This window comes from Macrobrachium nipponense, chromosome 11 (assembly GCF_015104395.2).
Source record: "Macrobrachium nipponense isolate FS-2020 chromosome 11, ASM1510439v2, whole genome shotgun sequence".
Taxonomy (NCBI): Eukaryota; Metazoa; Arthropoda; class Malacostraca; order Decapoda; family Palaemonidae; genus Macrobrachium; species Macrobrachium nipponense.
Window position 1 is genome coordinate 9,698,029 of NC_061087.1, and position 22,247 is coordinate 9,720,275.

Below are 22,247 nucleotides of genomic sequence, written 5' to 3' on the forward strand. Positions count from 1 at the left end.
GGATTATGTACATACATGTTATAAACCACTGTACGTATGGTTACTGTATGTAACTTACTAAACATACATACATGACTTAACTTTGATACTTTTTTGGTACATTCCAGAAAACCAGGACTGATGTCCATCTCCGGTGTCAGGACGCGTTATAATGTAATTTTTCGGAGGGTGGCAAGCGTTGAATGTAGGTGGCCTGTTTGGCCTGCTGTGATGTTTTACCTATCTACCTACTAAATAGGTAGTACTACCTTACCTAGCCTAGGTACCTAGCTAGTACTATTTACCTACACCTTGAACCATTTAGCCTAGGCTACTGTCAATTAGCCTACCGTTTCTACGCTATCAGCCACATGGGTAAGTGCCTGGGATTCTAGCTAGCTAAGGTAGTATTCAATTCAATACACTCACCCCAAGTAAACTACCTAGCTAGTAGGGTAGAACATCACGACAGGCCAACCCTCATCACGGTGGACGGGTCTTATTCACTCGATATTTAATTGGTGAAACATGAATACAATTGCAACTCTAAGCATACCATTTAAAAGACTGAAGTTTCGTCAACATATTGTGATATATGAAAGCCCCATACGAACTAAAATAAGCATGTGAGCTCTTCGTAAAATATGTTTTCAAGGCAGTTTTGAAATCCAATATGGCGGCTACGTTTTGCATGGACGGTTCTCATCATGACAGCCACCATCTTCCCCAGCCTTCCCAGCACTCATTTGAACAATGTTAGCGTATATATGTTTAACTTTATTGATCTTACTCAAGATTGCAGTTGTAATCAGCACAATAAAACAACATTTTGTTGCCTATATTAGTGAAAGTATGAAACTTGTTATTCCCTGGGGTTATGGTTGGAACTGAATTCATTCTTACCTTGTAATCGGCGGTTTTTTATCCTTACTGCCATCACAACTGAAACTCCACAGTGCTTATTTGATTGTTAGTATACATTTTGGTTCTCAGTTCACTCCACATTGCACTTTAAACCCGTTGCTGTTCCTGGTTTCTAAGCGCGCGCTGCCATAAAACACAATTTCGAACAGCAGACGACGACAGACGACGAAACTGCAAAGTTTTATTCCCTAAACTGTTTACTTTACTCGTTATTTAGTTTAAATTTACTTTGTTATTTAAAAATTTTGATTTAATTCATGTATATTATCCCTTTTTTGCAACAAATTACCCCGAAAATTACAGATATTTCTAAAGTAGATAAAATCAAATGTTTCTAACGTTTTCTGTACATCTGGCTGCCGAAAACCATAGAGGAACGAATACTTTAAAGTGCAGAGGAACGACTACGTTTTTTTTTTTTTTTTTGCTTTTTTGTTTTTGCTAGCACTTTTTCATTGATTTAAGTCTTTATTAGTATTTTGTTTTGAATTTCTTTAATAATCGTATGCCAGAAATAAATGTAACCTTTAATGTTTGCATGCTTTAATGTTTGCATGCTAAGAATGGCAAAATCATCGTTGCCACATTAGTGGAGGCTTCACACATACGCCGTTCCATTATTATAAACTGTTTCCATGAATTCTAGTTGTCATAGTAATGCAATAATGATAAAATTGCTTTAATATTTATGTATATATACTTCCAATACATAGCCTAATTTCACCAATTTCAACGTTTTGTGTGTAGTCTTATACCCAGTTTGGAGGGTCAAACACATACCGAATGGCAACAGAGAGAGAGAGAGAGAGAGAGAGAGAGAGAGAGAAAGGAAGGCGGAGGAACGAAGAAGAAAAGGGATGCGGTGGAGGGGTGGGGGGTGGGAGAGGGTAGGTGGAGCTTTATAACACGTTCGTATCCATTTCTGCATAATGGAGTTTTTGTCTCTTGGTACAAGGACAAGTGTCGTTATTCTTTACGATTAGTGATTCACGATACCCTTATAAATTACGGCACTGGGGGTGTAATGCACTATAGCAAAATCTCGTTCTGTTACGAGTGTCGTTACAGAAATAGGTATTGCCCAAAAACGTGCTTGCACTGTCTCTGAACCCATAGTAGACATGCTGCTTAGTTGTCAATCAAGTTTTTTATAACCAAGTATTTTTTACAAGCTAGCTATTGAATAAATATGTATTTTTCTCAGTCAAAACATATGCCCCTCAATGCTAACTTTCCTCTTTTAACGACTTTCTGGTCATTGCAAATTCGGCCCCATAATTTCTTATGGTGCGAAAACAGACAGAGGCCCATGGACCGAAAAACGATTGCGTCACTACGGCGATAATCCAGCAGTAAAACATCTTCATATATCCAAAAAGTAAATAATAAAGATATATATGCGCATTACGATTATAACAATTACATGTATAGCTGATAACAATCTGCATGAAATAACTGGTAAACTGTTCTGCAATGACAGTTGAGTATAGCAATTATTTACAATAGGTACGAAGTCAAGATGTCGTGACGTCATAATACAGAACTTAAAAGAACGTTCTAATTCAGAAAAATAATTACTTAAATTTGAGTCAGAGTCGAGTTACTTTTTCAATAACGAATAGTATTTTCAAATTAATCATCATAAATATGTAAAACTATTGATGTTTTACTACTTATTAAAAATTAGCTAAGAGCACGCTTCTCGTCATCTTCTACCAAAACAGCTGTTTACTCCTGGCTTGTTGTTGGTGAGAAATCGTGTTTCGATTGTTTGTGATAAAAGTGCTCCAGCGTCTGTGGGTACAGTGGTGTGCGGATTTATCACAGGAAATGGAAAGTTTGTTGACACAAGCGACTCCATAAACATCGAGATGGCGTCAATCTTCGAAACATTTTTAGGGTAGATCATCACAGCAGGCCAAGCAGGCCACCTACCTCATGCAAGCCACCCTACGAAAAAGTACATTATAACGCGTCCTGACACCCGAGATGGGCATCAGTCGCGACTTATTGTGGTGAGAAACGGAGCTAAAGACCTCTACTCTCCTTTCGAAGTAAGTATTTTCTCCAAAGTTAGAAATTAAGGCCAAATTTTAAGATTTAAACAGAGGGTACTGAAAACGTCCTCAAACGTAGTGCAAATCTCACCAAAACACGTTCAAACATTTTTACTTACAACTCGAGGTATTTAGAAGATTGACGCCATCTCGATGTTTACGGAGTAGCTTGTGTCAATAAACTAACCATTTCCTGTGATAAATCCGCACACCACTTGTACCCACAGACGCTGGAGCACTTTTATCACAACAATCGAAACACGATTTCTCATCAACAACAGCCAGGCGTAAACAGCTGTTGGGGTAGAAGATGACGAGAAGCGTGCTCTTTGCTAATTTTTAAAAAATAAGTAGTAAACATCACTATTTTACATTTTATTTATGATGATTAATTTGAAATATTCGTTATTGAAAAAGTAACTCGACTCTGACTCAAATTTAAGTAATTATTTTCTGAATTAGAACGTTCTTTCAAGTTCTGTATTATGACGTCACGACTCTTGACTTTCGTACCTATTGTAAATAATTGCTATACTCAACTGTCATTGCAGAACAGTTTACCAGTTATTCATGCAGATTGTTATCAGCTATACATGTAATTGTTATAATCGTAATGCGCATATATATCTTTATTATTTACTTTTTGGATTATATGAAGATGTTTGTTTACTGCTGGATTATCGCCGTAGTGTGACGCAATCGTTTTCGGTCCATGGCCTCTGTCTGTTTTCGCACCATAAGAAATTATGGGCCGAATTTGCAATGACCAGAAGCGTTAAAAGAGGAAAGTTAGCATTGAGGGGCATATGTTTTGACTGAGAAAAATACAAATTTATTCAATAGCTAGCTTGTAAAAAATACTTGGTTATAAAAACTTGATTGACAACTAAGCAGCATGTCTACTATGGGTTTCAGAGACAGTGCAAGCACGTTTTTTTGGGCGAATAACCTATTTCTGTAACGAACACTCTTAACAGAACGAGATTTTGCTATAGTGCATTACACCCAGTGCCTTAAGTTTATAAGGGTATCGTGAATCACTAATCGTAAAGAATAACGACACTTGTCCTTGTACCAAGAGACAAAAACTCCATTATGCAGAAATGGATACGAACACGCGTATAAAGCTCCCACCTACCCTCTCCCAACCCACCCACCCCCCCCCCCTCCACCGCCATCCCTTTTCTTCTTCGTTCCTCCGCCTTCCTTTCTCTCTCTCTCTCTCTCTCGTCTCTCTCTCTCTCTGTTGCCATTCGGTATGTGTTGACCTCCAAACTGGGTATAAGACTACACACAAAACGTTGAAATTGGTGAAATTAGGCTATGTATTGGAAGTATATATACATAAATATTAAAGCAATTTTATCATTATTGCATTACTATGACAACTAGAATTCATGGAAACAGTTTATAACAACCCTGTTTAAGCGTCACCCACGTAATAATACGTTTACCGCGATCTACTCGGTAGCGCCTTCAACGGGATATTAACGTTCAAGACTTTAACTGTGCTTGTCAAGCCGTCAGCCCTTAATAATACGTTTACTCGTATAGAAAGTGTAGGAACATCATTTGGTAACACTCTCAGCACATGGGAAACTTATTTCCAGCCTGGCAACTCTTTCCTGGTGGTGCTATGCTAGAAAACTGCCTGTCCCTGTTGGTTTTCTTTCAATGCGCTTCGGGGTTTATCGAGACAAATTGGATTTCGCGTCTTTCACAATGAATGTCCCAAAGAGGAGGCATATTTCTTCAGGTGAGATCAATCAAATACTAGATAGGGAGTATGATATTGATAACCTATTTGATGATGAGAGCTCTAGTTCTGAATCCTCCAGTGATGATATGACAATTTGTCGAAAATGGCATTTTTCCTAACTATACAAACCTGAGGTCCTTTAACAATAGAATGGGAAGTAGCTAGCGGCAGCTGGAACGGGTCGTAAGCTTCGAACAAGGGGAGAACGTAGTTAACTGCTTGTCCGATCGTCTGGGAGGTAAACAAATCACTTTTGCTTTTGGCCCATGCAAAATACGCAGAGTGAGGGGTGGCATGAGGAGGGACTTTATGTTAAGGACCTCAGGTTTGTATAGTTAGGAAAAATGCAATTTTCGACAATTGTCATTTGTTCCGATACTTAATACAAACCCTCGGTCCTTTAACAATAGGAAGACTCACTTCTTGGTGGGAGGAATCTGAGTCTTTTTGATGAACAGACTGGTGTTCGTCCATCCCTGGAATGCCTCCCTGGTCGTAAGAGCGAGGGAGGGATCCAAGCCTCTGTCCGATTGATCGGGGTGTGCACCGCAGGATCAATGGTCAGACCTCTGGGCCTGAGTACATAAGAGAGAGGCAAGCGTATCTCCTCGTACCAGCATTGTAAGAACTTTTTCCTTTACATGAGCAAATGTAAAGTAATGGGTTGTCTCATGTTGGCATCCACTTCTCCCCCTTGAGAAAGTGGTGGATATTTACTCCTATCTCTAGTTAAAGAGATAGGATGGAGCTCTGTTGATAGCTTACCTGCATCTGACTCCTTCCCAGCAAGGTAACGACCGTATCCCTCTGCCCACAGGTAGAGGTAGAAAGATGGTGAAGAGAAGCCAGTCACTCTCTCATTCACGCATTCATTCTCCCAGTCATACCAGGAACTCGATGCTGTTCTGCTGCTCGGGTGCTGGGTAAGCTTACACAACGTGTTGAGCAGCCACCACAGGTCCCAAGGAAAAGTATCCAAGGACTTGTGGGCAATATCCCGAAGGTAGAAGGACGTGAAGGTGGTCTGGTTGGCCCAGACACCTGCCTTCAGGACCTGCGCCACGGAGAAGTTCTTACGGAACGCTAAGGAGGGTCCGATACCTCTGACTTCGTGTGGCTCTCGGACGGAGCGTACGGATGTCGTCGCTACCATCAGCTTCGTACGCTCTCCTGATCACCTCACGCAGCCAGAAAGAAAGCGTGTTCTTGGAGACTTCTTTCTGGTGACCCCAGTGCTAACGAAGAGCGTCGACACTCAGGCCTGAGATGTCGAGTTCTCTTCAGATAGCGCCGTAAGCTCCGCTCACAGGACAAAGCAGCATCTCATCCGCATCGTTATCGGTGAAGTCCAGGAGGGAGGGGATCGTGAAAGACTCGAACCTGTCGTCAGGGATCGACGGATTCTGGGTCTTAGCTACGAAGTTTCGGGACAAATCGAGCGTCACAGATCCCCAGCCTCTGGTATGTTTAACATCATAAGAAAGGCCATGTAGTTCCCCTACTCTCTTCGCCGATGCCAGGGCCAGCAAGAAGAGGGTCTTGAGGGTCAGATCCCTGTCTGACGACTCTCGGAGTGGCTCGAAGGGTCTTCGAGTCAAACTCCTAAGTACGAGAGTCACTCCCACGCAGGGGGCCTGAGTTCCCTGGGTGGGCAAGACCTTTCGAAGCTCCTCATTAGCAAGGATATCTCGAACGAATTCGAGATGTCAGTCCCTCTCGTTTTAGGACGAGAGCCAGGGCTGCTCTATATCCCTTAACTGTGGGTACTGAGAGGAGCTTCTCTCGGCGAAGAAACACGAGGAAATCCGCTACCTGCTGAAGAGTGGCTCTGAGAGGAGACAGACCTGTCTACGACACCAACCACAAGAAGACGGCCCACTTCCCCTGGTACACAGCTGCAGAGGACTGTCTGACTGTCGTCCAGCCATCTCTGTTGCTGCGCTACGAGAGAAGCCTCTCGTTCGCAAGAGATGGTGGATAACAGCCAGCCGTGAATTTGATTGAGGGACTGGACTGCGTGGTGGTACCGTTCTACGTGTGGCTGGGCTAGGAGGTTGTGCCAGGTGGGTAGTTCTCTCGGTGCGTCCGCAAGAAGAGCCAGCAGGTCCGGATACCAAACGGCTTGAGGTCGTTTGGGAGCCACCAGGATCATTCTGAGATTGGGAGTGACCAGCGCTCGACTGATCACTTTCCGAATCAGACAGAAGGGAGGAAAGGCGTACGCGAAGAGGTTGTCCCAGGGGTGTTGGAGAGCGTCCTCTGCAGCTGCCCATGGGTCCGGCACAGCTGAAAAGAAAACATGTTATTGTTATTATACAATTAAGTTGTTCATACTTACCTGGCAGATATATATATAGCTGTATTTCTGACGTCCGACAGAAATTTCAAAAACTCGCGGCACACGCAGTGGGCGGCCAGGTGGTAGTACCCATTCCCTTCCCGCCGCTGGAGGCGGATATCAGGAACCATTCCCATTTTCTATTTAATATTTTTTATTAATGCCTCTGTCTCCTGAGGGGAGGAGGGCGGGGCACTTTAATTATATATATCTGCCAGGTAAGTATGAACAAACTTAATTGTATAATAACAATAACATTTTGTTCATGCCACTTACCTGACAGATATATATATAGCTGAATCACACCTTCGGATGGTGGGAACAGACAGAATAGGATTTTTGGGAAACTAACATTAAGTAGATGATATACATCTTGGTTCCTTACCTGTTTGCAAAGTAGACTAGTGATTACTGTCACGTAAGGCTGCTTTTGCTTAATTACAGAGTTGCCAGCCAGGTGGAGACCTGTAGTGCTGGTGCGCTCTGGATGATCTGTCAACGGGTGCGAGACCTCAGCGTGACAAGATCATCGAGGCCATACAAATGAGGGCAACGAAGCAACTGACCACCACCTGACCAACTATACACAAACCCCTTAAAACTAGCTAACGGATGGGAGATCTTCACATAAGACTCACCACAACCTAAAAACACAACCAAACCTAACTTAACCTAAACTAAGGAATAGGGAAAGAGCTACTTCCGGACCCAATACTGTGTCCGCAGAAACGTATGGCCCCAGTGCATTGCAATCGTCATAGATCGTTCTCACATCCCTTAGGTAATGTGAGGCGAAGACGGAGTTGCTCCTCCAAAAGGTACAATCGAGGATGTCCTTGATTGACATGTTCTTTTGGAAGGCAAGAGAGGTAGCGACGGCTCGTACTTCGTGCGCTTTTACTCGGAAGAGGCTCAAATCAGTCTTCTGGAAAGAATGAATGAGCCTCCCGAATGCCCCCTGTCCCTTAGAAAGAAGCCACTGCATTCTTTGATAAAGGTAACTCTGGCCTCTTCACAGAGCACCAGAGGTTACCTGAGGGACCTCTAACCTCTTTAGTTCTCTGCACGTAGAACTTGATGAGCCCTTAAACCGGGTCAAAGGACTCTCTCGTGTTCTTGGCCCACCAGACTTGACATAACCTTTGATTCAAAAGTCTCGGCCAAGGGTTCGAAGGATTTTCATTCTTCGCCAAGAAAGATGGGTTCAATGAGCAGACAGCATTGTCCCCTTTGAAGCCCATTAACTTGCAAAACGCTTGAATTTCACTAACTCTCTTAGCCGTCGCAAGAGAAGTAGGAAAAGAGCCTTCCTTGTCAGATTCCGAAGAGACGCTGTCTGAAGCGGTTCGAAAGTGTTTGACATAAGGATTTCAGGACTACATCCAGATTCCATGAAGGTGGTCTCATTTGCGGAACCTTCGAGGTCTCGAAAGACTTCAAAAGGTCATGAATATCCTTGTTGTCAGACAGGTCTAGGCCTCTGTGCCTAAAAACCGCTGACAACATGCTTTTATATCCCTTGATGGTAGGGAGGGACCGCTAATTTCTGCACATTTCTGAGAAATAGCAGAAAATCAGCTATCTGGTTCACAGAGGTCGAGGAAGAGGGAAACTCCTTCCTTTTTACACCATGCCCTGAAGGAAGCCCACTTCGACTGGTAAACAGCTCTTGTGGAAGCACGTCTCGCATGTGCGATTGCTCTCGCAGCTGCCTTCGAAAAACCTCTCGCTCTGGCCAACTTTTCGATAGTCTGAACGCAGTCAGACTCAGAGCGGAGAGGTTTTTGTGAAACCTTTCGAAGTGCGGCTGTTTGAGTAGATCTTCCTCCAGGGCAATGTCCTTGGAAAGTCTACAAGGAAAGACATGACCTCTGTGAACCATTCTCTTGCTGGCCACATCGAGCGATCAGGGTTAGCCTTGTCCCTTCCGAGGCCGCAAACTTCCTCTGACTTCCCCCAGAATCTTTGAATGGTGGGAAGGCATAAAGGTCCAGGCCCGTCCAATTCCACAGCAACGCGTCCACCGCGATTGCCTCTGGATCCAGGACCGGGGAGCAGTAAAGAGGAAGTCTCTTGTTCCTTGACGTTGCGAATAAGTCGACCAGTGGACGTCCCCACAGCGTCCCATAGGTCTCGACAAACGTCCTCGTGCAAGGTCCATTCCGTCGGAAGGACTTGGTCCCGACGACTGAGAAGGTCTGCCCTGACGTTTTGCACACCTGCAATGAATCTCGTCAGGATCGTTACCTCTTTCCTTTTTGTTTTGCCCACAGCAGAATCTCTCTCGCTAGGGAGTACAACGCCCTGGAGTGTGTACCTCCCTGGTTTTTTAAATAAGCGAGTGCTGTGGTATTGTCCGAGTTTATCTGAACAACCTTGTTCTTCAACTCTTCTCGAAGAACTGCAGGGACAGAAATACTGCTGCCAGTTCTTTTACATTTATATGCCAGGCTACCTGTTCCCCTCTCCAGGAGCCTGACACTTCCTTCCCCCCTAGTGTTGCTCCCCATCCTGTGATGGAAGCGTCTGAAAACAACACTAGGTCGGGGCTCAAAAAAGACTTAGGGACACACCCTCTCGCAGCTTCTGAGGGTCCAACCACCATCTTAGGTGGTTCTTGATCGAAATCGATATCCTCAATACTGCATCGAGATCGTCTTTTGCCTTCCACTCGTCTGCCAAGAAGAATTGGAGAGGCCTGATGTGCAGTCTTCCCAAGGAAACAACCTTTCCAGCGAGGAAATGGTCCCCAGCAGACTCATCCATTCCCTCGCCGAGCAAGTCTCCTTCCTTAGAAAGGCTGAGATCTTTCCTAAGCCTAGCTGCTGACGTTCCTGGGACGGAAACGCTCGAAAAGCCACTGAATCCATCTGAATCCCCAGATACACGATGGACTGTGTTGGGGTCAGATGCGACTTTCGAGGTTGACCAGAAGTCCCAGGGACTTCGCTAAGGCTAAAGTGAACTGCAAGTCCTTCAGACACTTCTCTCTCGACGACGCCCTGATCAGCCAGTCGTCGAGGTATAGGGAAACTCTTATTCCCGAAGAGTGTAGCCATCTCGCTACGTTCTTCATCACTACTGTGAACACCATCGGAGCCGTGGTCAGTCCGAAGCACATCGCTCTGAACTGCCAAACTTTGTTGTTTTTCAAGGGGGGAACAAAAAATTTCTTAGATATTTTCTTGAAACAGAGGGGTGGATCGGGATGTGGAAGTACGCGTCCTGCAAGTCCGGAAGGATACCATCCAGTCGCCCGGTCTCAAGGCTCCCAGAACAAAGAAGGCGTCTCCATCGTGAATTTTATCTTTTCCACGAAAAGATTGAGCCTGCTTACATCTAGAACTGGACGCCAACCTGACGACTGCTTTGGTACTAGGAAGATTCTGTTGTAGAAACCTGGCGACCGCAGGTCCGCGACTTGTTCCACCGCTCTTTTGTCGATCATCTGTTGAAGGAGATCGAACAAGACTTTCTTCTTTTCTCCTTGGTAGGATGGAGAAAGGTCTCTGGGAGTCGTAGAAAGAGGAGGAAGATCTAAAAAGGGGATCTTGTACCCCTGCTCCACGATCTTGAGGGACCAAGAGTCCGTGTCTCTCTCTCTCCACGCTCCCGCAAAATACTTCAGTCTGGCTCCGACTGGTGTCTGAAGGACATGCTTTTCACTTGGAAGGCTTTGGTTTAAAAGAAGCTCTTCTCGTGAAAAACCCTCTCCCTCGAGGAGCTGCTCTCGAGGGGGGAGAGCCCCACGAAAGGGCTTTACTTTCTTCGGTGGACCGAACTGCAGCCGAAGATGTTGAAGGTCCGGCCGACCGTCTTGTAGACTGGGCCAAAAGATCCTGAGTAGCCTTCTCTTGTAGGCTGTTCGTCAGGTCCTTTACCAAAGTCTGGGGAAGAGATGGTTCGAAAGAGGCGAAAACAACAAGTCCGCTTTCTGAGCTGGCGTCACTGACCGAGCTGTGAAGTTTGCACAGCAAAGCTCTCTTTTTTAACAAAGCTGTCCCAAAGTGAGATACTAGCTCTTCCGAACCATCCCTGACGGCTTTGTCCATACATGCTAACACGCTGGACAGCTCCCCCAGACTAAGAGATTCTGGGCTTCTCGCTTGTAAATCCAGAACTCCCAAACACCAATCAAGGAAGTTGAAGACTTCCAGCGTCCTAAGCAGACCTTTCAGATGATGGTCTGCTCCGACGCGGTCCAAGTTACCTTGGCAGAGGGTAAAGTGACCTCCTCTGTAAGTCTACAAGGCTGGAGAAATCTCCTTGAGCCGACGAAGGGATACGAACTCCCACTTCGTCCTTGGTCTTATACCAAATGCCTCCTTTACCACTAAGTCTAGTAGGAGGCAAGGCGAAGGTCGTCTTGCCTTGGTCTCTCCTTCTTATCATCCAGTCCTGGAGCTTCTTGAAAGCACGTTTCGTCGATAGAGAAGTCTTCATCTCTACGAACTCCGGGATTTTCCCCGTTTTCGATGAAGAAAACTGTGAAGGAGGAGACTTGGGAGCTGCGGGCTGAAATTTGTCCTCAAAAGAAGAACGCAAGAGTCTGACTAGGACTTTGTAATCCGAGGTAGAAGGGGCTGTAGCAGGTTCATCTTCACCCGATTCAGCCGAACTACCCAGTTCTCCTTCTTCTCTCAAAGGAAGAGGAGAACGTCTGTCAGGCGAAGGCGTCCTATTGGCGGTTCTTAGCAAGATCAAAGGACCCCTCTCCTTGCAAGCTGCAGCCTTATCACTGCTGTCTTCTTTCTGACGCTTACTGCTCGCTGATGGAAGAGCGTCCTGAGGCGGACGAGCGTCTTCCGCGGCAGTCCCACCTACCCGAGAAGCGTCTTTACCTCTCTTCGCTGGCATACGTGCCTGAGCGCGTAACAAAGTGTCTGGGGGTAAGAATTCTTGTTCAGAATCCCCGAAAGCGTCTTGAAAGGAGGCCTGGACGTCCTGGCGAACTTCCTGCCAAGCGTCCTGTCTAGCGTCCTGGAGAGCGGCCTGCCGATCGTCCTGTGTAGCGTCCTGGCGAGCGTCCTGACGAACGTCCTGCCTAGCGTCCTGCCAAGACGTCCTGACGAACGTCCTGCCGAGCGTCCTGACGAACGTCCTGCCTAGCGTCTGCCAAGCGTCCTGACGAACGTCCTGCCGAGCGTCCTGACGAACGTCCTGCCTAGCGCGAGCGTCCCGACAAGCATCTTGCCGAACGTCCTGCCGAGCGTCCTTGCACAAAGCGTCTTCAAAAACGTCCTGTCGTAACGTCCTTCTATAAGACGAACGAGATCGGCGAATCGCTGAAGGAGAAGCGATCGGCGAACGAGACGCAGGAGGCGAAGGCAACGGAGACTGCTTAGTCCCTCTTTACAGGCAGTCTAAGGTCCTTCCTCCGCTTAGGCTCGACTGCTGCTGGGCCAAAAGGAAAAAAGTCCTCTGAGCCATAAGCGAGGATAGCTGGTCCTGAAGGGACAAAAGAATGTTCTTGTGTTGGATGAAGAAGAAGAAAGAGGACAAGCAGGACTGGTCCTGTGAGAAGACGAGGGGCGAGGGGACGCCTCCTTCCTTCTCAAAGGAACAGCTACCTGTTTCTCAGGTGTACGCGCCTGTGCGCGCAACCTAGCGTCCTCATCGGAGGAGATCCTACCTCTCTTCTGAGGAGGAAAGACATCATAAGCGTCTTCCGACGAAAGCGGCGAAAGAGGACGTGAAGCGTCCTCCGCAAGAAACGTCCTCTTTAACGGACGAGAGTCTCTCCGAGCGCTCCACCCCTTGCGCGGGGAGGACGCTTCGGAGGACGAAAAGCAATCCTTCAAGACGCGTGCTCGTGCACGGTGTCCCTTGGCAGCCTGGGTCTTTGCTACATGGTCTGCCGAAGGGACGCCAGATCGGTGGGAAGCCCCCGTAACCCTCTTGCGGCTTTCGACATACCTCCTCCCTGGGTCTTGGGAGTCTGATAGAGGTCTAGGCCTAGAAGCATTATGGGGCCGATCTGACGCCCCCTCCACAACACTGGGGGCACGATCACACACTTGCACCGAGCCAGTTTCCAAGGCTTTCACTTTGGTCTCCAGATGCGAAGGGACTCCAAAATCATAGAGAGAGCATCCGCTCCTGCCCGGGACAACCAGGAAATCCAGAGCCCGAAGGCAACACAGGTTTAGGGGTTGTAAACACTACAGGTGTTAGTGCAGGAGAAACGTTAGTCTTACCTTTGGAAAGAACTCCTTGAGGAAGACCTCCTGATCCTATCGCGCTCCAATTTAAGGCGATAGGACTCATATGCTCTCCATTCATCATCAGTCAATCTCTCACATTCCTTGCACCGATGATCAATCAAACAATGAAGCCCCCTACACTCATACATACTGTGTGGGTCTACCGATGCTTTCGGTAGCCTCACCTTACAATCAGCACTCACACACACTCTGAAACTCACACCACTTGATCCAGACATATCTATTAGAGAAAAGTCAATCCAAAATCAAAAAACGGTCCCCACTATCGCGCATGCCAATCAACAATCCAATTCAATACCAACAAAAATCAATCAGATACTTAGAAACGAGTCAAATTCCAAAAAATCCTGAGCAGTGGTCTGTAAACAGATGTTTACCGACCGGCGACAGAAAAAATATGAATAGAAAATGGGAATGGTTCCTGATATCCGCCTCCCAGCGGCGGAATGGGTACTACCACCTGGCCGCCCACTGCGTGTGCCGCGAGTTTTGAAATTTCTGTCGGACGTCAGAAAATACAGCTATATATATATCTGTCAGGTAAGTGGCATGAACAAACTGAAGTTTTCTGTTGTGCCGGGTGGCGAACAGGTCTACGACCCGGTCGCCCCCACAGGTTGAAGAGCCTTTCCGCCACATCTTGGTGTAGAGACCATTCGGTCCTTATCACCTGATCCCGACGGCTGAGCTTGTCTGCTACTACATTCCTCTTTGCCTGGAATGTAGCGTGCTGACAGCTCTATCGAGTGAGCCGTGGCCCACTCGTGCACCTGCACTGTCAAACTGATGGAGCGGAAGAGACACTAGCCCCCCCTGCTTGTTGACATATGCCACTACTGTGGTGTTGTCGCACATCAACACCACTGAGTGTCCCACCAAGCGGTCCCGAAACTCTTGGAGAGCGTTGAACGTCCGCCTTGAGTTCCAGGACATTGATGTGAAGGTGCTTTTCGTGATGGTTCCCAAACACACCTGCAGTCAGCAACTCCTCCAGGTGTGCGCCCCATCCCTCGGTCGATGCGTCTGAGAACAGAAGCATCTCCGGGGGGGGAGTGCGTATAGGCACTCCTCTTAAGAGGTTCTTGTCGTCGAGCCACCAGGCTAGGTCCTGCCTCACCTTGTCCGTGATAGCCACGGGAAAGTAAGGAGGATCCCTGGCCTGGGACCAACTCTCCCTTAGCCTCCACTGGAGAGACCGTAGGTGAAGACGCCCGTGAGGGACTAACTTCTCGAGTGACGACAGATGGCCGATCACGACTTGCCATTGCTGTGCTGCCTGTTTCCTTGCCGCGACAGGAACCGGCCGGCTGCCATCCCTGAATTTGCTGATACGCAAGTCTGCGGGAAAGACTTCGCCCATGCTAACCGTACTCAATCAGCATTACCCAAGGGTACGTTCATCCTTCTGCTTGGGTTCGAGATCGGACTTCTCGTAGTTTATCACGATCCCCAAGATCGCGACAAAACTTGAGGAGTCGATCTCTGTCCTGTAGCAAACTGCGAGCGGGAGCTCGCCAGGACCCAGCCAATCGTCGAGATACCTCAGAAGACGTATCCCGTTCGAATGGGCCCAAGCCGACACCAGAGTGAACACTCGCGTGAACACCTGTGGGGCGGTTGAGAGACGAAACACAGTGCCCTGAATTGGTACACCGTCCCGTCGAAGATGAAGCGGAGGTACTTTCTGGAGGACTGATGGATGGGTATTTGAAAATACGCGTCCTTCAGGTCCACTGAAAGCATGAAATCGTTCCCCCTGATCGAGTCGAGCACTGAGCGTGCCGACTCCATCGTGAACCGCGTCGTCCGCGAACGAAGCGGTTCATGGGAGAGAGGTCTATCACCGGGCGCCAGCCCCCCGATGCCTTCTCCACTAGGAAGAGGCGGCTGTAAAAGCCCGGTGACTGGTCCTCCACGATTTCTACAGCTCGTTTCGCCAGCATGGTCTTGATCTCCTGTCGAAGAGCGTTGTCCTTTGCTGATCCCCGGACATAGGTCTGTAGATGGACCGGTTTGGAGATGAGGGGGGGTGGGGGGGCCGAGACTCGAAGGGTAGTAGATATCCCTCCCGAAGGACGTCTACTATCCAGTTCTCGGCGCCGTAGCGCTGCCAAGTCGCCCAATGGCTCGCCAGGCACCCCCCCACTTCCGGCAGCAGGTGAGGGGGAACGCCGTCCCTAGCGTTTCCCTCCTCGTTTCGACTTCTTTCCAGCACCATCCTCGGGGAAAGGAGGGCTGGGAGGAGGGCTGGTTGCGGCCTCCTCTCGCAGAAGTCGAAACAACTGGAGTCTTCACACGGGGTTTGGTTTGGGACGGTGCCAAAAACCGTCTTCGCCGCCGTGGAAGCGCTAGCCAAGCTCTTTGGTTTGGCCGCAGTTACTCGAGATTGCCCAGAAACCTTCGAGACTGCCTGGTGGACTAAGCGGTCACTCTCGTCAGTGCGCCGCCGTTCCACCGCAGCGTCCACCATCTCTCCAGGAAAGAGAGCTGGGGAACTCCTAAGAGGTCCATTTCGTAGCCCGAGTGCCGCCTCACGCCCAGCCCCCTTGGTTGGTCATCGCGGGTAAGGACTGCGTCCCTACGTCGAAGAACCAAGTTGGCCCACAGGTTAGCAGTCTGATGGGCGAGGTAAGAGATTGCTCTTCCTCCAGACTGGCACAGTCTCCTAAAGAAGCGTCGTCTTCGAGAGCAGAACTCCCGGACCTGCCGGCGCTACTTTGGATATTGTGAGGGACCACAAATCCAACCAGAAACTGCCTGGAATGCTGCCATAGCGGTAGATTCCAGGGCAAGTGCCTCCTGCTGCGAGAACCATAGGTTCTCCGACAGGAGCTGCTGCAGGGACACACCTGGAGTCAGCCTCGCTAACTCCGGGTTAACCTGTTTCGGCAGTATCGGGTCTTCCGATGGCACGTAGAATCGCCTCTGCCGCTGTAGAGGAGGAGGAGCGGCTTAGAGGACCCGTCCGGATTTTAGCGAGTCCTCCCGTCCTGAGACGAGATTCTCCACCTGATCCAGGGGACTGAGTCCGCAAGCTCTGATCGTGGCAACCCCATCGTCATTTTGGGCTCCCTCTTGGGACCCCAAAATGACTCGAGCCGGGACGTGGGTGCTCTGCTGGTGGTAGCGGCGATCCTTCCGCGAGGTCATTATGCAGGACCGGCATTCCAGGCTTAAATGGACCTCTGCGAAGTTCCTCTGTATCTCGGGCGTCACGCGTCTTGTGGAGTAGGACCGTCCAGTCCCTCCAGCAAGAGCATATCCCTCGATACTCCTCCTTCAGAAGGATGGAACAGCGACAGACCCCTGACGGTCGCCTCCAACTACTTGCGCGTAACGTCCTGTCTGGTCCTAAGACCGTGCCTGGAGCCGGTGAACGGCGGTTCATAGCCGGGTCACGAGCGGCGCACCTCTCGTGATCGCTCCTTGGTACCTCGCTCCTCCCGGTATAGCCCGAGGAGGTTGAAGGTACGGGAAGAGGAGGCAGACCTGACGCTCCCCCTCGCTCGCTGGCAGGACCAGCGTGCGTGGAGGGCTGCTGCTGATCGTCAACCCGCGTGACGGTCGAGCAGTAGGCCTAGCGTCGCCGCTCGCCTGGGGCGATTGGCTCGGCTGAGAACGTCGAGACCGATCTCTAGCGTCAGGCGAGCTGCCGCTGGTCACCGTCTCCGCCCGTCCCTCCCATCGGGAGCGGCGGACGGGATGAACCTGCTAGGCTCCCTTTCGCGTCGAGACCGGTCCAGCGTTCTCTCGGCGCGTCAAACCGCTGTACCAGCCGTGGCTGGTACCGGCGGCCGTGGGGACTCCTTCCTCGCCTCAACCCGTGGCCGGTCAGCGACCGTCACGTCAGCCCGAGCAGCCAGTTGGTCGCTGCGAGAGCGTCCACTGGCCTGGCGAGAGTCGTGTGCACGACTCTCGCCCAGTCTTCTGCTCCGCGCCGCTGTCTTGACGGCGAGCGAGCTCGGACGTCAAAACTTTGGCTGGACGGTCCTCTTTGGAAGAGCGTCCACTCGGTGCTTCTCGCGAACGAGAACGACGGCCAGAGACGGGAACCTGGTTTAGCGGCAGAAACCGCTAGCAACCAGGTGAGGACGCACCAGCCGAGGCTGATGCACCTCTGGTCCCCGTCGACTTCTTCTTTGCAGAAGAAGCGACGGGCCCTGTACCCGAAGGAACAGGCAGGAGGGGGGGACCAGCAGAAGAGCTCCCCAACTCGCCTGAGCGAGCCGGGTGGCCCTTAGAAGATCCCGAAGGAGTCTTCTTAGGGGGGGAGGAGGCAGCCTTCTTCTTCTTCGGCTGTTTAGCCTTAGAAGTCGAAGGGGAAGGAGAGGCAGCAGACGACGAAGAAGACGATGAAGACGACGACGACACCTTCTTCCTCTTCCTCTTCTTCTTCGCCAGGCTCCGCAGGACAGACGTCAGGTCTTCCATCCAGGAGGGAGCCGGGCAGTTGCCGAAGCAACAGGGCCCGACTGCACCTGTCCGGAAAGACCTGAGACTGTTACAGCAACACCAGCAGCAGGAACAACAGGAACAGGTCCGGGAACAGCAGGAACGGCAGGAACATCTGAAATGGAATGTGCAGGCCTATCTGAAAAGGTGAAAGAGTAGCTGGAACGGCAACAGGTACGGCAGGCACGGCCGGTACCACGGGAGAGCCAGGCGTCCTGTCGACAGTCACCGTCATCCGTGGCACTGGCGGCAGGTCCAGGGGGGTACTCTTAGGGCAGCGGAAGTCCGGGGTCGGCAAAGGAAAAAATCCAGGTGGGGTGGTGGCATCGTCCTCTTTGGAACGGCGGCAATGGGTTTTTGTACTGCCACCGTGTGTCACCGACATTATATGGGTGCCGTATATACCAGATGTGGTGGCATCTCATACGCTGGTGTCGTTAATGTGGTAGTAGTGGTGGTCACCGCACCATGAGTGACCACCGCCGACCCCGCCAACCGCTGAAGCAACCCCTGGATGCTGGGCACTCCCTGCAGTCCCAGCGACTCCCACACCTGTCCCAAGTCGTCCTTCCGCTGATTGGCACACCTGCGGAAGCAACGTCGTCGGGTTAATTGGAGGGGCTTCCCCGCGCCTGGGGGGCGAAACACCCCCCCCAGAGCGGACGGGAAGATCCCGAGTACAGCTGTACGTCCGGGTAGCGGGCGCCCTCCTCCACACTCGACGGATCGAGAGAGGAAAAGGACTCCGCTACCCCCCCCGCAGGGGAAGGCGCGAAACGTGGGGGCTGGCCGGGAGGCAGGAAAGAGGACGAAGTGTCCGTCACCAAAGGAGTCACTGGACTTTCCGATGACTTCTTGGCCGGCCTAAGTCTCTTCCTGCCCTCGTACAGCACCCACTGCGCCTCGGACCAATTCATACAAACCACACATGGTTCGTTGCGGGAGCACTCTCGCCCCCGACAACGAGTACAAACCTCGTGGGGGTCCACCTCAACGAATGACCTGAACCCTCCACATTTACGCCCCTCCAGCCCGGGGGGACACACTCTACGGGCGACTGGAGGGCGCGGTTGGGGATATTTCCATTTCTTCCAATTCACTCATTGCAAGAATAATAGAATTGAGAAAAGTACTTACAATCACTCCTGATATACAGAAAGAGAAACAAATACTCAAAGTTGAAGCAAATGACAAAGCGGGCAGAGCGATGGCGAACGCGTCCTTCCCACACACGGCCGAAAGCAAAAGTGATTTGTTTACCTCCCAGTCGCGCGGCGCGCGACGATCGGACAAGCAGTTAACTACCGTTCTCCCCTTGTTCGAAGCTTACGACCGTTCCAGCTGCCGCTAGCTACTTCCCATTCTATTGTTAAAGGACCGAGGGTTTGTATTACGTATCGGAACAAACAAACTTTTCTTCCAATTGCGGGAGTGAAGATGACTTTTCTTTGCCGAGTGACTGGACTCCGAGAGAGAGAGAGAGAGAGAGAGAGAGAGAGAGAGAGAGAGAGAGAGAATTTCCTACAGTTAATTACAGTATGAATAACAAGCATAAAAATCAATATTAACTTTGAAAAACTATCATCAGTGCTATGATCGCTGATTACAAAAAAAGCGTGACGGTACGTTAGCAGCGAGCTCATCAGGGGCGGACGCTTAACAGGATAATAATGGAACGGCGTATGTGTGAAGCCTCCACTAATGTGGGCAACGATGATTTTGCCATTCTTAGCATGCAAACATTAAAGGTTACATTTATTTCTGGCATACGATTATTAAGAAATTAAACAAAATACTAATAAAGACTGAAATCAATGAAAAGTGCTAGCAAAAACAAAAAAGCAAAAAAAAAAAAACGTATTCGTTCCTCTATGGTTTTCGGCAGCCAGATGTACGAAAACGTTAGAAACATTTGATTTTATCTACTTTAGAAATATCTGTAATTTTTCGGGGTAATTTGGTTGCAAAAAAGGGATAATATACATGAATTAAATCAAAATTTTTAAATAACAAAGTAAATTTAAACTAAATAATGAGTAAAGTAAAACAGGGGTTTAGGGAATTAAAAAACAACTTTGCAGTTTCGTTCCGTCTGTCGTCGTCTGCTGTTTGTAATTGTGTTTATGGCGCGCGCGCTTAGAAACCAGGAACAGCAACGGGTTTAAAGTGCAATGTGGAGTGAACTGAGACCAAAATGTGTATAATAACAATCAAATAAGCACTGTGGAGTTTCAGTTGTGATGGCAGTAAGGATAAAAACCGCTGATTACAAGGTAAGAATGAATTCAGTTCCAACCATAACCCCGGGAATAACAAGTTTCATACTTTCACTAATATAGGCAACAAAATGTTGTTTTATTGTGCTGATTACAACTGCAATCTTGAGTAAGATCAATAAACGTTACATACATACGCTAACATTGTTCAAATGAGTGCTGGGAAGGCTGGGGAAAGATGGTGGCCGTCACTGATGAGAACCGTCCATGAAAAACGTAGCCGCCATATTGGATTTCAAAACTGCCTTGAAAACATATTTTACGAAGAGCTCACATGCTTATTTTAGTTCGTATGGGGCTTTCATATATCACAATATGGTGACGAAACTTCAGTCTTTTAAATGGTATGCTTAGAGTTGCAATTGTATTCATGTTTCACCAATTAAATAAAGAGTGAATAAGACCCGTCTACCGTGATGAGGGTTGGCCTGTTGTGATGTTTCCCCCTAGTTGTAAGTAAAAATTTCTAAAGCGTTTTGGTGAGATTTCCACTGCCGTGGGCGCCATTTTCAGTACCCTCTGTTTAAATCTTAAAATTTGGCCTTAATTTCTAACTTTGGAGAAAATACTTACTTCGAAAGGAGAGTAGAGGTCTTTAGCTCCGTTTCTCACCAACAACAAGTCGCGACTGATGCCCATCTCGGATGTCAGGACGCGTTATAATGTACTTTTTCGGAGGGTGGCTAGCCTAGGTGTTGATTGTAGGTGGCCTGCTGTGATGTTTTACCCTAATACCTAGCTACAGCTACCTACCGAATAGGAAGCCAACATGCATACACAAAAAATGACGGCAGCTAGCTACTACCTACCTACTACTGGGTATGTACCTACTAGGGTACTCCTGGGTACCTACCTTAAAACTCAAAAGGCTGGGGGGATTGGCTCACAGAAATATCATAGCCGAAGCAAAGTTCTCGCTGGTTGTAGTAGTAATTCAGAATGAAGATTTCGATTTACTTGGTTCCTAATTGGTAATGAACACCAGAGATGTGTTAAACTCTATGGTTGTTGCCAGTTCATTTACAAGACTCCAGATAACCACATGGAATTGTTTGTAATACACAAGTAGTAGTAGTAGTAGTTATGGGTCGAGGCAATGCCTTTGCAACGGCGCCTCTTAGTCTTGGGTATTTTTTGTTTTTGTTTGTTTATTTGTTTAGCTCTTTCCTTTTTTTCTCTCTTTTTTTCCACATCAAGTATATGGTTTCTTTTCTTATTTCGTTGTTACCTGAAAATAGAAATTTTCCCACTACGTCACTTTCCTTCTCTTCATAGGGTTGTTGTAGCCCTATTGCTTTAACCCGTTCCTCTATATATGTATCACAATATAAAAGGAAATGAAATATGTCTTCTACTGCATCATTGCAAAAAGGACAACAGGTGTTCTCCTTCTGGTGCCTTTTTGCTATATTTAAATTAAGAGAGTTGGTTCTGGCTTTGAAGAGAAGGACTGAACCCATAGAGTTGTCATAAATTTCTTCGTCTTTTATTTCTCTTTTCCACGTTTTATATATGTTCACAGTCACTTTATTTTCCAACTCTTCTTTCCACCTCTCTGTATCCCATATTCTGGCTTTGTCCTTTATTTCTGTTCTGGACATTCCTTCTAATTTTCTTAATTTATTTTAACTTTTAATGCATGCCTGTTTTTCCACTTTTGTTTCCACCATTTTCTTTCCTTTTCTTGCATATCTGTAATTAATTTCTTCAGTATCTCTTTCCGTCCATTTAAAGTATTATTTACATAGCTTATCTTCCCATCATAATTCTACTTTTCATTGAAGAAGCTCCTATCTCCCCCCTTAATGTGGCTACTACTGTACTTCTACATGCCCCTAATATTTTCCTATATACCCCATTCCTCATTCTTTGTAATTTTTCTATTTCTGCGTCTGTTAGATTAACCACATTGGTTCCGTATAAGATTGATGGTAGAGCTATGTTTTTCCAGAATGTTTTCCCTATTAGAACTTTGTTGCAGCTTTTTTCTATTACGGAGTAGGTTAGGTTGGCTAACTTCTGTGCTTTATTCAACATTTCTTTTTTCTGTAGCTTAAACAGATTTCTAGAGTCATTTATCTTTATTCCTAAATATGTAATGTTCTCCCTCACCTTTATGTTCTCTATCTCTTCTGGTTTATCTTTCATGTTGAAAATAATGATGCTGCTTTTCTCTTTATTTATTTCTAGCCCACATTTGTTCCCTATATCTATTAAAATCTTTATGTTTATTCTTGC

General features: G+C 47.9%; 1 protein-coding gene across 2 annotated transcripts in view; it reads right to left on the minus strand.

Moving 5' to 3' along the window:
- The window catches only part of LOC135219951 (WD repeat-containing protein 3-like), a 271,400-nt gene that overhangs the window by 246,140 nt on the left and 3,013 nt on the right, over positions 1 to 22,247 (minus strand). For both annotated transcript variants that reach the window (XM_064257236.1, XM_064257322.1), the window contains exon 2: positions 20,863 to 21,237. The gene's annotated coding sequence lies outside the window, so the exon portion shown is untranslated. The remainder of the gene's footprint in view (positions 1 to 20,862; positions 21,238 to 22,247) is intronic.